We start from the raw sequence: 14,283 nt of genomic DNA, 5'->3' as shown, positions 1-14,283 counted from the left end.
AAGGGTTTAAAGGCTTACTTGGTTAATTCAGGTGTCTTGAAGCTGTGTAAATGCCCTAACTACTGAGAATGATGTGTGGGGTCAGAACACTCCCCCTCTACACGCACATAGTCATTCACACTTTCATTCTTTGTTTCTTTTTTTTTTTGAGACAGAGTCTTGCTCTGTCACCCAGGCTGGAGTGCAGTGGCCAGATCTCAGCTCACTGCAAGCTCCGCCTCCCGGGCTCACGCCATTCTCCTGCCTCAGCCTCCCGAGTAGCTGGGACTACAGGCGCCGCCACCTCGCCCGGCTAGTTTTTTGTATTTTTAGTAGAGACAGGGTTTCATTGTGTTAGCCAGGATGGTCTCGATCTCCTGACCTCGTGATCCGCCCGGCTCGGCCTCCCAAAGTGCTGGGATTACAGGCTTGAGCCACCGCGCCCGGCCGGCTTCACTTTCTTAATTCATGGAATTTGCTGTGTCCACCTGGATTTGCTTTCCTCTCGCCTTGACTTAGAAGCTGTCCTAAGGCAGTAAGCTGGAGTGGTCACAGGGCATACCTTGTTTGTTTGCTGTCTTTCAGGACATCACCTGATGTCTATACATGCTGAAACAATTAAAATAACACACACGTCAAAAGCAACAGTTTTCAAGACACTGAACGTCAGTTGCTGATAATAAGAGGTTCTCTTAAATAAAGGAGACTGAACATTGGTTTTATAGCAAACAACTTGGTCCGCATTTTTTACTTTTTTATATTTAGAGAAGGAATTTGTTGTCATAAATTGATTAGTGAAAATGTTTGTCTTTCTCTAAGCTTGAATGTATTCATGGGTTCACAAAGAAATATCTTTTGAGTAAAATATCTTTACTCAGAAAGTATTCAGTAGGTATAAATGGTAATACATAAATACAAATTGTATGTGTTTATTAAATAAATGACTTTAAAATAGTATGGATTGGCTGGGTGTTGTGGCTCATGCCTGTAATCCCAGCACTTTGGGAGGCTGAGGTGGGCAGATCACGAGGTCAGGAGATCGAGACCATCCTGGCTATTATGGTGAAACCCCTTCTCTACTAAAATACAAAAAAATTAGCCGGGCATGGTGGCAGGCACCTGTAGTCCCAGCTACTTGGGAGGCTGAGGCAGGAGAATCCGGGAGGCGGAGCTTGCAGTGAGCCCACATGGCGCCACTGCACTCCAGCCTAGGCAATAGAGCGAGACTCTGTCTCAAAACAAACAAACAAATAAAATAGTATGGATTATCAAATTTGGCTGAAAATCTAAGAATGTGTGAACTGTAACCTGCCTATAAAATAAGCCAACTAACTATATATGTGTGTGTGTGCATATATTCAGATATATATAAAATAAATTTATATAGATGGGCATTTCCCTGTGTTGCTCTGGCTGGTCTTGAACTCCTGAGCTCAAGTTATCTGACCGCCTCGACCTCCCAAAGTGCTGGGATTATAGGCGTGAGCCACTGTGCCCAGCCAAACTTGATTATTTTAAAGAGTTTGATGTACAGTGTTAGTAAGTAATCCTGTATGCATGACATTAGATGCTTTAACATTCTTTAATTTGTATATAATGTAATATATGTTCTGTAATTTGAATGTCTTATTTGAAAATGAATTTGACCTCATTGAACTACTTTATGTATTTATGAAGAATTGATTTACTTTGCAGATTATTGACATAAACAGTGTTACTGATTGACCTTAATAGAACAAGCTTTTCAAATATTGTAAATTGTCTTTGTATTAACATTTTGTTTATTAAGGACTTTATTGCATCTGAAGGATTTTACATGGCTTATAGGATTGAATAAAATGTGGAATAGAACTATTAATGATAAAACAAGCAACAACTGAATAGCCATCACTTAAAGGAAACATCAGTTTTTAGAGATGAGCTGATTACAGCAATAAGGCATTGAATTTGGTTCTTAGATTTCCTGGTACCTAAGGTGGAAAGAGAAATGTGTTGGGTTACAAGCTTTCAGTATCTTAGAAAAGAAAGCATCCATTTGTTGTTACTGTTTTTGGTTAAAATATTTTTTTAATTCTAAATTTATTCACTCTGTGTGTGTATGTGTGTGCGTGTGTGTGTGTGTGAGATCTAATGTCTCTTCTCACTGAAGGGTACACATCATAGAACTAGACCTTGGAGAAAATAGCAGAATAGGTGATTAATAGGTCTACTTTAATAAATGGCAGCATCATCCTCTCGTCATAGGTTACTAAGATAAGAAACTTTAATCTTTAACAATGTGGTAGAAAAAGATAAATAATTTATGTTGGGACTCCAGCTGGAGTTTGAAATGTCTGTGGGGCAACTTCACATCTCCCCAGCCCACTCCTGTTCTTTTCTGGCTTTATAATAATATTTGAATCTGTTCCTTTTTTCTCTGTTCTTACCATCATTTCTTTAGTTTAAATTTTTATTGTTTCATGCTTAAACTTTTGCAGCAACTTACTAGTTGATCTCCCTATGCAGGTCTTTTTTTTTTTTTTTTCTTCTTGAATCTCTTACATGGTCCTGTCACAATCTGTCTCTTTTCTTTTCTTTTCCTTTCTTTTCTTTTGTTTTCTTTCTTTCTTTTTTTTTTTTTTTTTTTTTTTTTTTGAGACAGGGTCTCACTCTGTTGCCCAGGCTGGAGTGCAGGGGCATGGACTCACTGCAACCTCCACTTCCCAGGTTCAAGTGATTCTCATGTCTCAGCCTCCTGAGTAGCTGGGATTACAGGCATGCACCGCCATGCCCTGCTAGCTTTTGTATTTTTAATAGAGATGGGGTTTCACCATGTTGGCCAGGCTGGTTTTGAACTCTGGGCCTCAAGCAGTCCACCCGCCCTGGCCTCCCAAAGTGCTAGAATTACAGGTGTGGGCCACCATACCCAACCAGGTCCTGTAGCAATGTTTCTAAAGCACATTAAGAGCATGTCACTAGCCGGGCATGGTGGTTCACACCTATGATCCCAGTACTTTGAGAGGCCAAGGTGGGTGGATCACTTGAGGTCAGGAGTTTGAGACCAGCCTGGCCACCATGGTGAAAGCACGTCTGTACTTAAAATACAAAAATCAGCTGGGTGTGGTGGCAGGCACCTATAATCCCAGCTACCTGGGAGACTGAGGAAGGAGAATCTCTTGAACTCAGGAAGCAGAGGTTGCAGTGAGCCGAAATCGTGCCACTGCACTCCAGTCTGAGCAACAGAGCAAGACTCTTTAAAAAAAACCAAAAGAGCACGTCACTAACTGCTCTAAAACTCTCCATGGCTTCCCTTTGCCTACGTAATACAGTACAAAATCCTTGGCCAGTATTTAAGACAATCTATTATCTGATCCTAGCCTACCTTTTCAGCTAAGTGTTGAAGTACTTGAATTATATAAAATACAAAGCAGCATAATAACATTCTTCAAGATGTTTCTTATAGAAATGATTTTTAGGTGACACTGTTGCAAATTCATATTTTTTTTTTTTTTGTTTTTTTTTTTTTTGAGACGGACGCCTTCGCTGTGTTGCCCAGGCTGGAGGTCAGTGGCATGAATAGGCTCATCTGCCAGCTCCACCTCCCTGGATTCACGCCGTTATCCTGCCTCAGCCTCCCGAGTAGCTGGGACTACAGGTACCCTCCACCACGCCTGGCTAATATTTTGTGTTTTTAGTAGAGATGGGGTTTCACCGTGTTAGCCAGGATGGTCTCGATCTCCTGACCTTGTGATCTGCCTATCTCGGCCTCCCAAAGTGTGGGGATTACAGGTGTGAGCCACTGTGCCCGGCCCATACTTTTTTTTTTTTTTGAGATGGAGTTTCGCTCTTGTCTCCCAGGCTAGAGTGCAGTAGCACGATCTCAGCTCACTGCAACCTCCGCCTCCCAGATTCAAGCGATTCTCCTGCCTCTGCCTCCCAAGTAGCTGGGATTACAGGCCCCTGTAGCTGGGATTACAGGCCTCTGCCACCAATGCCTGGCTAATTTTTTTGTATTTTTAGTAGAGACAGGGTTTTGCCATGTTGGCCAGTCTGGTCTCGAACTTTTGACTGAAGGTGATCCACCCACCTCGGCCTCCCAAAGTGCTGGGATTACACCTTTTTTAATGTAAATACTTTGCACGTTAAGTTGAAAGACATATGTTGTATATGCCCTTACCTGAATTCTAATTCTCCTCTGAAGATGCAGATCCCCTTGTATCCCTACTCTAATAAGTGATGGATTCTCCCATGCCTGAAGAAGTCAGACTTCCTACTATTGTAATATTGCTACTGTTATGCCTCTGTTGCTGCTATTATACTTCAGCACCCATCTGAAGATTCATCTTGCTTTGGGGTGCATGCTGCTTGAGCACACCATCTTTCAAACTTTGTCACTGCTCTTATTTCTCAACCTCCTGGATCACTTCATTAAGTTTATCAAGGACTTTGATACCTGGCTTGATACCTGGCTTATCATCTTAAGACTGCTTCATCTCTTGCTACCATTTTAAGGACTTTTAATAGATAATGAAACTGCTCTTTTAACTTCTCATGTTCACTGTATTTGATACACTTAAATAACCACGCTACTATTCCATTTAAGCAATTACCCTTTTGCACACTTCTGTTACAAAAGTTTAACAAAAAGTTTCATATGAAAATGTACATGACCTCATTTTTACATCGTAATGAAATTGGCCCTTTGGAGAGGGGACTTGAATTTCTCTGCTGAACAACCATTATTTATACTTGTTCCAAGGTTTCTTTTTTTTCTTTTCTTTTTTTTTTTTTTTAGACAGTGTCATCTTGTTGCCTAGGCTGGAGTGCAGTGGCACGATCTGGGCTCACTGCAACCTCTGCCTCCCCAGTTCAAGCAATTCCCCCACCGCAGCCTCCTGAGTAGCTGGGATTACAGGTGCCCACTACCATGCCTGGCTAATTGTTGTAGTTTTAATAGAGATGGGGTTTCACCATGTTGGCCAGGCTGGTCTCGAACTCCCGACCTCAAGTGATCCGCCCTCCTCGGCCTCCCAAAGTGCTGGGATTAAAGACGTGAACCACCGCGCTTGGCCTGTTCTAAGGTTTCTAACACTCTGGTACTATTTCCTCATATTACCACCATTCCAGTATCATTGTTGCCCACTAGTTGCCATCTCCACATCTCTCTTGAGATTAATAAAGGGGTCAGATCCCCACAATATTCTTTGGATATGTCTGCCACAGTTTAGCTTCAATTCTAACTTCTTTTTTTTGTTTTTGTTTTTTGTTTATTTTTTGAGACGAATCTCACTCTGTCACCCAGGCTGGAGTGCAGTGGTGAGATCTTGGCTCACTGCAACCTCTGCCTCCTGGGTTCAAGCTATTCTTGTGCCTCAGCCTCTGGAGTAGCTGGGACCACAGGCGCATGCCACCATGCCAGCTAATTTGTGTATTTTTAGTAGAGACGGGGTTCATCATGTTGGCCAGGCTGATCTCAAACTCTGGCTTCAAGTGATCCACCTCCTTGGCCTCCCAAAGTGCTGGGATTACAGGCATGAGCCATTGCACCCGGCCAATTTTAACTTCTTGTCTGTACATTTTTTTCAACTCAGGAGGGTGAGCTTTGCTCGTGTTGACTACCTCATGGTCCCAGAGCTGCTGTGAAATGGAATTTGTGGCTTCACTCATGCTCCTGTGATAGCCCTGGTGTTTTGTGTTTGACCAGACTTTTCTTATGTAACCAAATCACCAAATCCTACCTTTAATGTTGATATTTTCTGGTGTTCTGTCCTCCAGCTCTCTTTTGTTCTAACTCTTTATATCAGTGATCCCCAAACTTTTTGACACCAGGGACCGGTTTCATAGAAGACCGTCTTTCTACAGACAGTGGGGGTGAGGAATGATTTCGGGATGAAACTGTTCCACCTCAGAAGATCATTAGATTTTTTTTTTTTTTTTTTTTGAAACAGGGTCTTGCTCTGTCACCCAGGCTGTAGTGCAGTGGCACGATCTTGGCTCACTGCAACCTACACCCTCTGGGTTCAAGTGATTCTCCTGCCTCAGCCTCCCTAGTAGCTGGGGCAACAGGCGTGTGCCACCATCCCTGACTCTTTTTGTATTTTTAGGAGAAGTGGAATTTCACCATGTTGCCCAGGGTGGTGTGGTCTTGAACTCCTGACCTCAAGTGATCCGCCCACCTTGGCCTCCCAAAGTGCTGGGATTATAGTCCTGAGCCACCACCAATCAGGCATTAGATTCTTATAAGGAGGGTGCGTTCTAGATCCTTTACATGTACAGTCTGTGATGCCTGTGCCATAGCTAATGATACTTATAATACCAGACTGCCATTGCCTTCCCATCACCCTTCTATCTGAAAGCTTCTACTCTTCTTTAAAATCTCAGGGCAGAATCTATAGATAGACTCTGTGAAGTCTTCCCTATCATGTAGGTATAGGAGCTTTTTGTACACTATGCATCTTTCCCTCTAGTAATTTGATTTTTTTATTATGACATATTTATTTATTTGCATGCCTTTCTGAGGGCAGATGTGTGTCTTTTCATGTTCATATTCCTAGACTTAACATAGCGCCTGGCATATAATCAGTGTTCAGTAAATATTATTTAGTTCATGATGAATATATTAGGTTGGAGGGGAGCAAAATTGCTGTTTTGTGAGCAACTCATGAGCAAGCAACTGACAGTGGTAGAAAAGACATGTAAAGTCAGCATTCCTTGGGTTGTCTTAAGTATCGGTGCAAAGAAATGTGGTTCATAAACTAATGTCCATAATGTAATATAGAAAAACAATCAAAAATATAAAACAGGACTTTAACTGAAAATATTTATGACATTATGCCAGAGGTTATAAGATAATCTTCCTTGTTAAAAACTTTAGACAAATTAAAACGGAGTTTAATTGAACAAAGAATCTGTGAATTGGGCAGCTTCTCCACCCCTCACTATGTTGCCCAGGCTGGTCTTGAACTCCTGGCCTCAAGTGATCTTCCTGCCTTAGCCTCCTAAAGCACTGGGATTACAGATATGAGCCACTGTTTTTAAATAAAACTTTTGATGCTCGGTTTACCTGTATATAAAATAAAAATAATAATACCTCAAATATGAATGAAAAAATGAATTTGAACCACAGTTTACAGAAAAAGTTCAAACATCATTTGACTTTTCATAGGAACCTTAAGGAAATAAAATTGAATCAGGGATGTTGTGACTTGCTTAACGTTAAGAAGTAGAATTTGTTCTTAAAAAAACAAACTGAGTACCAGATGCAGTGGCTCAAACCTGTAATCCCAGCACTTTGGGAGGCTGAGGCAAGCAAATCACGAGGTCAGGAGTTTGAGACCAGGCTGGCCAACATGATGAAACCCCGTTTCTACTAAAAATACAAAAAATTAGCTGGGCGTGGTGGTGGATGCCTGTAATCCCAGCTACCTAGGAGGCTGAGACAGGAGAATTGCTTGAATCCAGAAGGCTGAAGTTGCATTGAGCTGATATTGCACCACTGCACTCCAGCCTGGGCAACAGTGTGAGACTCCATCTCAAAAATAAATAAAATAAAATAAAATAAAATAAAATAAAATAAAATACTGAGTAGGAATCCCTGAATGATCTTGATGTGGTTTAAATTCTATACTTCTGTCTCAGTCTTTATTAGAAATGTGTAAATTAGGGTCTGGGTGCAGTGACTCACACCTCTAATCCCAGCACTTTGGGAGGCCAAGGCAGGAGGATTGCTTGAGCCCAGGAGTTTGAGACCAGCCTGGGAGACATAATGAGACCCCCATCTCTACAACTTTTTTTTTTTTTAGTTGGCTGGGCGTGGTGACATGTACCTGTTGTCCCAGCTACTTGGGAGACTGAGGCAGGAGAATCACGAGCCCAGGAGGTCGAGGCTGCAGCAAGACCCTGTCTCAAAAAAAAAAAAAAAGAAATGGACAAATTAGAAAATTAAGCTATGTGTTAGAAAACAAACAAGAATTAAATGAATGAAAGGAAATAAAATTTCTTGTTGATATTTATTTCAAAAAATGCAAGGAAGTCACCTAGCAACGATTACTCTTTCCTTTTCCACCCAAACCTAAAATAGAATAACTAGGATAAGAGGTGTGTTTGTGTTACCAAAATTTGTTATTTTAATGTGAATTCTTTTAAGTTGGTAGCTTCAAGGTTCCCGGTCGTCTTCCCTTTTCCATCAATTGTTCTTAGGGATAAACTACTTACTGTAAATACGCCATTTCTTATAAAATGTGTTTAATAAAAATAATTACCCGTTCTTGCTTGTATCTTGTTCCTTGAAATGTGAAAATGATGGATCTGATCTGATCTCTATCTGATCTGATCTTTACAGATAGTTTGAGAACCATTTGAATGAATAGATACAGTACTTTGCTAAATTTTGGGTAACTGCAAAGGAGTAAAAGAGTTAATGGTATCGTAAAAGAGAATCATGTCAAATATGAAACATGTTATGAGTATAAAAGAGAAGAATCATATCTAAATGAGTGGCTCAGAGAAAGCTTCATGGGGCAGTGACATTTGATCTGCCTTGGAAGATGATGATTAGAATTTCAATAGATAGAAGTGAAGGAAGAGAGCCTTTTGTAGTTCATAAGAGTGATGATTGGGTTTTCACACTCATATATGAGATGTACCTCGTACAAACCTTTTTATGATGTTGGCACATTACCCATCTGATATGATTTTTTTTTTTAAAAAGACATGAAGGAAAAGCAGTTAGGATAAGAGCACAGACATGAATGCAGGCAAGTGGAAGGCAGTGGTCCTTCTAGCTTTTAAAAATGAAGATATTAGACCTCAACCTTAAAATTTTGATTTAATAGCAAGGTAAATAGAAAAGAACTAGTGTTTGTGAGAGATACTGTGGAGAGATACTTTATGGATTAGGTAACCAGATTTTTTTTTTTTTAAACAGAGTGCTGGAATGCAGTGGTGTGATCTCGGCTCACTGCAACCTCCGCCTCCCGGGTTCATGCCATTCTCCTGCCTCAGCCTCCCAAGTAGCTAGGACTACAGGCGCCCGCCAGCACGCCTGGCTAATTTTTTGTATTTTTTAGTAGAGACGGGGTTAGCCAGGATGGTCTCAATCTCCTGACCTCGTGACCTCGTGATCCGCCCGCCTCAGCCTCCCAAAGTGCTGGGATTACAGGCCAGAGCCACTGTGCCCAGCTGGTAAACAGATTTTAATCAAGATTTCAGAAGTGGAGATGATGCCACTTCTCTGACTGTATCACTCTACTTTTTAAAACCCTGTTTTACTGGCAAATTCATAACAGGAACATATTTCTTTATTTCTTACCTCCAGCACCACTATCAAGGCTGTTCAGCCTACACACTGAAACTGTATCATTCCTTCTCTTATGTTTTTTTTCTTTGTGAGACAAGATCTCACTCTGTCACCCAGGTTGGAGTGCAGTGGCACAATCTCAGCTCACTGCAACCTCTGCCTCCCAGGCTCAAGCAATTCTCCCACCTCAGCCTCCCAAGTAGCTGGAACCACATTTGTGCACTACCACGCCCAGCTAATTTTTTGTATTTTTTTGTTGAGATGGTCTCAAACTCTTGAGCGAGCACAAGTGATCCACCCACCTCGGCCTCCCAAAGTGCTGGGATTGCAGGCATGAGCCACTGCGCCTGGCCCATTCCTTCTTCCCATAGTCAATACTATTACTCATAATGTAGTCCACAAACTGGTACTAGTTTACTGACTGTTATTACAGGTCTGCAACAGCTTAATTACGGAAATTGAGTATGTTGAGAAGGTCATCTCAGCGGGTCATCTCAGTTTGACAGTACTGTGATATCCAAGCATGTGATTAGTGTACTTGTCTTATGAAATGGGGTGTAGATCACTCCTGGTGCTTTTCACCTTATTTTCTAGTAATACATTTATCGTAAAGCGTTGGTCTGTGACAAATTGGAATTTAAAAACCAAAACAAAAACACTCATCCTTCACTCGCAGTTTGAGAACATGAGCTATACAGTGCATTTAGAATTAACTTCCTCTGCTTTTATCCTCTGTTGTTTCAAAGTATATTTTCTCTTCCCAGTGTAACAGGATTTTTCTTATTCAGTGTAATGCATTTCCCAGTATATAAAACCTCTTTTTACTTCTCTGTAATTTAAAGTATTTGCATTGTGCAAAAATTTAATGTTTACAAAATGTCTGCCTATATTTGTTTAAGCCACTTTAGATTTTAAATTTCCAGATACCATGTGTTTAATTATTTTCAGTATCCAAAAGAATGTCTTTGAGTGTTAGGAAAATGATTTAATGAATCAAAAAATTATCTGTTTTGGACATGTAGAACTAGATACAGAATATTGGCAGTACTGTTTTATTTTTTATTTATTTATTTATTTACTTGTAGAGATAGGGTCTGGCTGTATTGCCAGGCTGGTCTCAAATCCCTGGCCTCAAGCTGTCCTCCCACTTCAACCTCCCAAAGTGTTGAGATTATGGGTGTGAACCACCATGCATGACCAGTAGTACTGTATTTTGATTACTCTCCTATTATCAGACTACTCAGTTAAAAAAATGACATTATTTTGTATTCTATAATAATGGTATACTAATAGCTAGCTAGTCTTCACCTGCGTAAATGTGAAGGTAATGCATTTGCTTGCAATAAATATCAGTAACTTGATGATATAACAATTTGTAATATCTAGACATAGGGGGAAAAAATTGCTTTTCTCAGTCTAATCTCCATGAGCTCTTCTGCTCCTTTTTAGGTTAATTCTTTTCAAACTGCCCAAGAAAGTAAAAGCTCTCAGATTCACTTAGCCAGGTAGGGTCTGGCAGATCTCACAAATTAGGATGCCAAGGGGTTGAATATTGGATGAACTAAAAGGGATAGATCGACAAAAAAGGAAAAGAAACAGAAAGTCATACCTTTTAGCAGTCACTCCCCATTTCTCTTTACTTCCTGCCCCCATCAGCCATTAGATACTTTCCATCACTATGGTTGACTCTTCTGCATGTTTCATATAAATAAAATAAGAAATATATGGCCTTTTGTGTCTGGCTTCTTTCACTTAGCATAATGTTATCAAAGTCCATCACATTGTAGCATATACTACTACTTCATGCTTTGTACGGCTAGATAATATTCATTGTATGGATTATACCATATTTTGTCTATCCATTCATCAATTGATGGACATTTGGGTTATTTCCACTGTTTGACCATTATGAATAATAATGTTCTGAACATTTTTGTGGGCATACATTTTCTTTCTTTTTCTTTTTTTGATAGAGATGAGACACTTTTGCCATGTTGCCCAGCCTGAGCTTATGTTTTCAATCCTTGGGTATATAATGTTCTAGGAATGGAATTGCTGGATCATATGATAACTCTATATTTAACTTTTTAGGGACCTGCCACACTGTTTTCCAGAGCGGCTTCATCATTTATATTCCTACCAGCAACATACAAAGATTCAAATTTCCCCATATTGTCAACACTTGGTATTGTCTGTCTTTCTGATTATAGCTATCATAGTGGGTTAGAAGTAGTATCTCATTGTGGTTTTGCTTTGCATTTCCCTGATGGCTAATGATTTTTTCATGAGCTTACTGGCTATTCATATATCTTCTTAGGAGAAATCTATATTCAAATCCTTTGATCATTAAAAAATTTTTTTTGCAATTGTATTATAAGAATTATTTCTATATTCTGGATACTAGTGTTTTAAAATCAGGTATATAATTGGCAAATATTTTCTTGCATCCTGTAGGTTATTTTCTCATTTTCTTAATAATGTCCTCTGAAGCAAAAAGGTTTTGAATTTTGATGAAGTGAAATTTATTTTTTCTTTTGTTGCTTGTGTATTTAGTGTCATATCTAAGAAAGAACTGACTGATTCAAGGTCATGTTTTATTCTGAGTTTTATAATTTTAGTTTTACATTTAGGTTTTGGTTTTGATCCATTTTGAGTTAATTTTCAAGTATAGTCTTCATTCTTTTCGACCATCTGTTGAAAAGACTTTTGAAGGGTACCAAACAACTCAATGAGGAAAAAAAATCAACCATTTGTTAAAAATACTTTTTTTTTTTCCTCATTGAGTTGTTTGGTACCCTTGTCGATGATCAATTGATCATCAGTGTAAGGATTTATTTCTGAACTCTCATTGTTCCATTCATCTATATGTCTATCCTTATCCCAGTACCATACTCTGTTAATTAGTGTACTTTGTAGTAAGTTTTGAAATGAGAAAATGTCAGTTCTCCAGCATTGTTCATGGTGGCTCATGCCTGTAATCTCAGGACTTTGGAAGTAGAGGTGAGAGGGTCACTTGAGTCCAGGAGTTTGAGACCATCCTGGGCAACATGTGGTAACACCTGTCTCTATAAAAAATTTGAAAAATGATCCAGGTATGATGTCATACACTTGTAGTCCCAGTGATTCAGGAGGCTGAGGTGGGAGGGTTGCTTGAGTCCGGGAGGTTGAGGCTGCAGTGAGCTGTGACTGCGCCACTGCGTTCCAGCCTAGGCAACAGAGTGAGACTCCATTTCAAAAAAAAAAAAAAAAAAGACTGTTTTGACTATTCTGGTTCACTTGCATTTTCTTTTGAATTGTAGGATTAACTTGTCAGTTTTTGCAAAAAAGTATGTTAGGATTTTGGTAAAGAGTGCATTAAGGCTAAGTGCAGTGGCTCACACCTGTAATCCCAGCACTTTGGGAGGCCATGGTGGGCGGATCACCTGAGGTTAGGAGTTCAAGACGAGCCTGGCCAACCTCGTCTCTACTAAAAATACATAAATTAGCTGGGTGTGGTGGCAAATGCATGTAATCGCAGCTACTCAGGAGGCTGAGGCAGGAGAATCTCTTGAACCTGGGAGGCGGAGGTTGCAGTGAGCTGAGATCTTGCCACTGCACTCCAGCCTGGGCAACAGAGTGATACTCTGTCTCAAAAAAAGAAAAAATAGAAAAAAAAAAAAGAATACATTGAATCTTTAGGTATATTTGGGGGCTGTTGCTATCTTAACAGCATTCAGTCTTAAACACAGAATGTCTCCATTTGTTTTAGTCTTTTTTTTTCAGTAATGTTTTATAAGTTTCCAGTGTACAAGTCTTGTACTTCTTTTGTTAAATTTAAGTATTCTTTTTTATACTATTGTAAATGGAATTGTTTGCTTAATTTCACTTTTGTATTGTTCATTGCCAGTGTATAGAAATACAGTTGATTTTTCTTATTGATCTTGTATTCTGCAACCTAGTTGAGCTTGTTTGTCAGTATGATAGGATTTTTTGGTGCATTCCTTAGGATTTTCGATATCCAAGATCATGTCATTTATGAGTAGAGATACTAATGCTTTGGACTTTACAATGTGTATGGCTTCTATTTCTGTTTCGTGCGTAACTGTCTTGGCTAGAATTTATAGTATAATATTAAAAGTAACAAAAAGACATCCTTGTCTTGTTCATGCTTTTAGGGGTAAAGCTTTCAATCTTTTATCACTAAGTGTGATGTTAGTTGTGACCTTTTCATAGATACTCTTTATCAGGTTAAGAAATACTGTTCTTTTCTAGCTTTTTGAGTATCTTTAGGATGAAATTATGTTGGGTTTTGTCAGATATTTTTTCTGTGTCTATTGAAACTATCATGTGAGTTTTGACCTTTATGTTAACATAAGGTGTTAGTGATTGATTTTTGTATATTGAATCAACCTTGCCTTCTGGGATGAATGTCACTTAGTCATAGTGTGTACGTGTATGTGTGTGTGTGTATGCATATATATATATATATATATATATATAGCTACATTCAGTTTTCTAGTATTTTGTTGAGGATTTTTACATTCATATTCATATAGGATATTGGTCTGTATTTTCTTGTAATGTTTTGTCTGATTTTGGTATGAGAGTATTGGCCTCATAGAATGAGCAGGAAGTATACTCTATTTTTTGGAAGAGTTGGTAGGATTCACTCATAAGCCATTTGAGTCCAAGCTTTTCTTTGAAGTAGTTTTTTCCCCCCACTAATTCAATCTTCTCATTCATTGTAGGTTGTTTTAGCATTTCTATGTCTTCTTGAATCAGTTTTGGTGGTTTGTGGCTTTCTAGTAATTTGTTCATTTCATATAGGCTGTCTGATTTGCTAGCATACTTGTAGTTGCTTATAGTATTCTCTTATAATTTTTATTTCTGTAGGGTTATTAGTGTGTTATATTCCAGTCCAGATTAGTGATTTGAATCTTATGTCTTTCTCATTTTGAACAGTCTAGCTAACAGTTTGTCAAGTTTGTTGAGTTTTCAAAGAACCAATTTTGTTTCAATGATTTTTTTTGTATTTTTTTTTATTATTA

The 14,283-nt window shown here is 39.1% G+C and overlaps 1 protein-coding gene and 1 pseudogene across 1 annotated transcript in view; one reads left to right on the top strand and one right to left on the bottom strand.

The window, feature by feature from the left end:
* Positions 1-14,283, top strand: part of RALGAPA1 (Ral GTPase activating protein catalytic subunit alpha 1) — a 301,694-nt gene that overhangs the window by 18,095 nt on the left and 269,316 nt on the right. The gene's annotated exons all lie outside the window — the stretch shown is intronic.
* LOC108519460 (small nuclear ribonucleoprotein G pseudogene) lies at positions 5,003-5,627 on the bottom strand (annotated as a pseudogene).

This window comes from Rhinopithecus bieti, unplaced genomic scaffold (genome assembly GCF_001698545.2).
Source record: "Rhinopithecus bieti isolate Rb0 unplaced genomic scaffold, ASM169854v2 scaffold_2435, whole genome shotgun sequence".
Taxonomy (NCBI): domain Eukaryota; kingdom Metazoa; phylum Chordata; class Mammalia; order Primates; family Cercopithecidae; genus Rhinopithecus; species Rhinopithecus bieti.
Note: the sequence above shows the minus strand (reverse complement) of the source record. Positions and strands in the feature narration are given on the sequence as shown.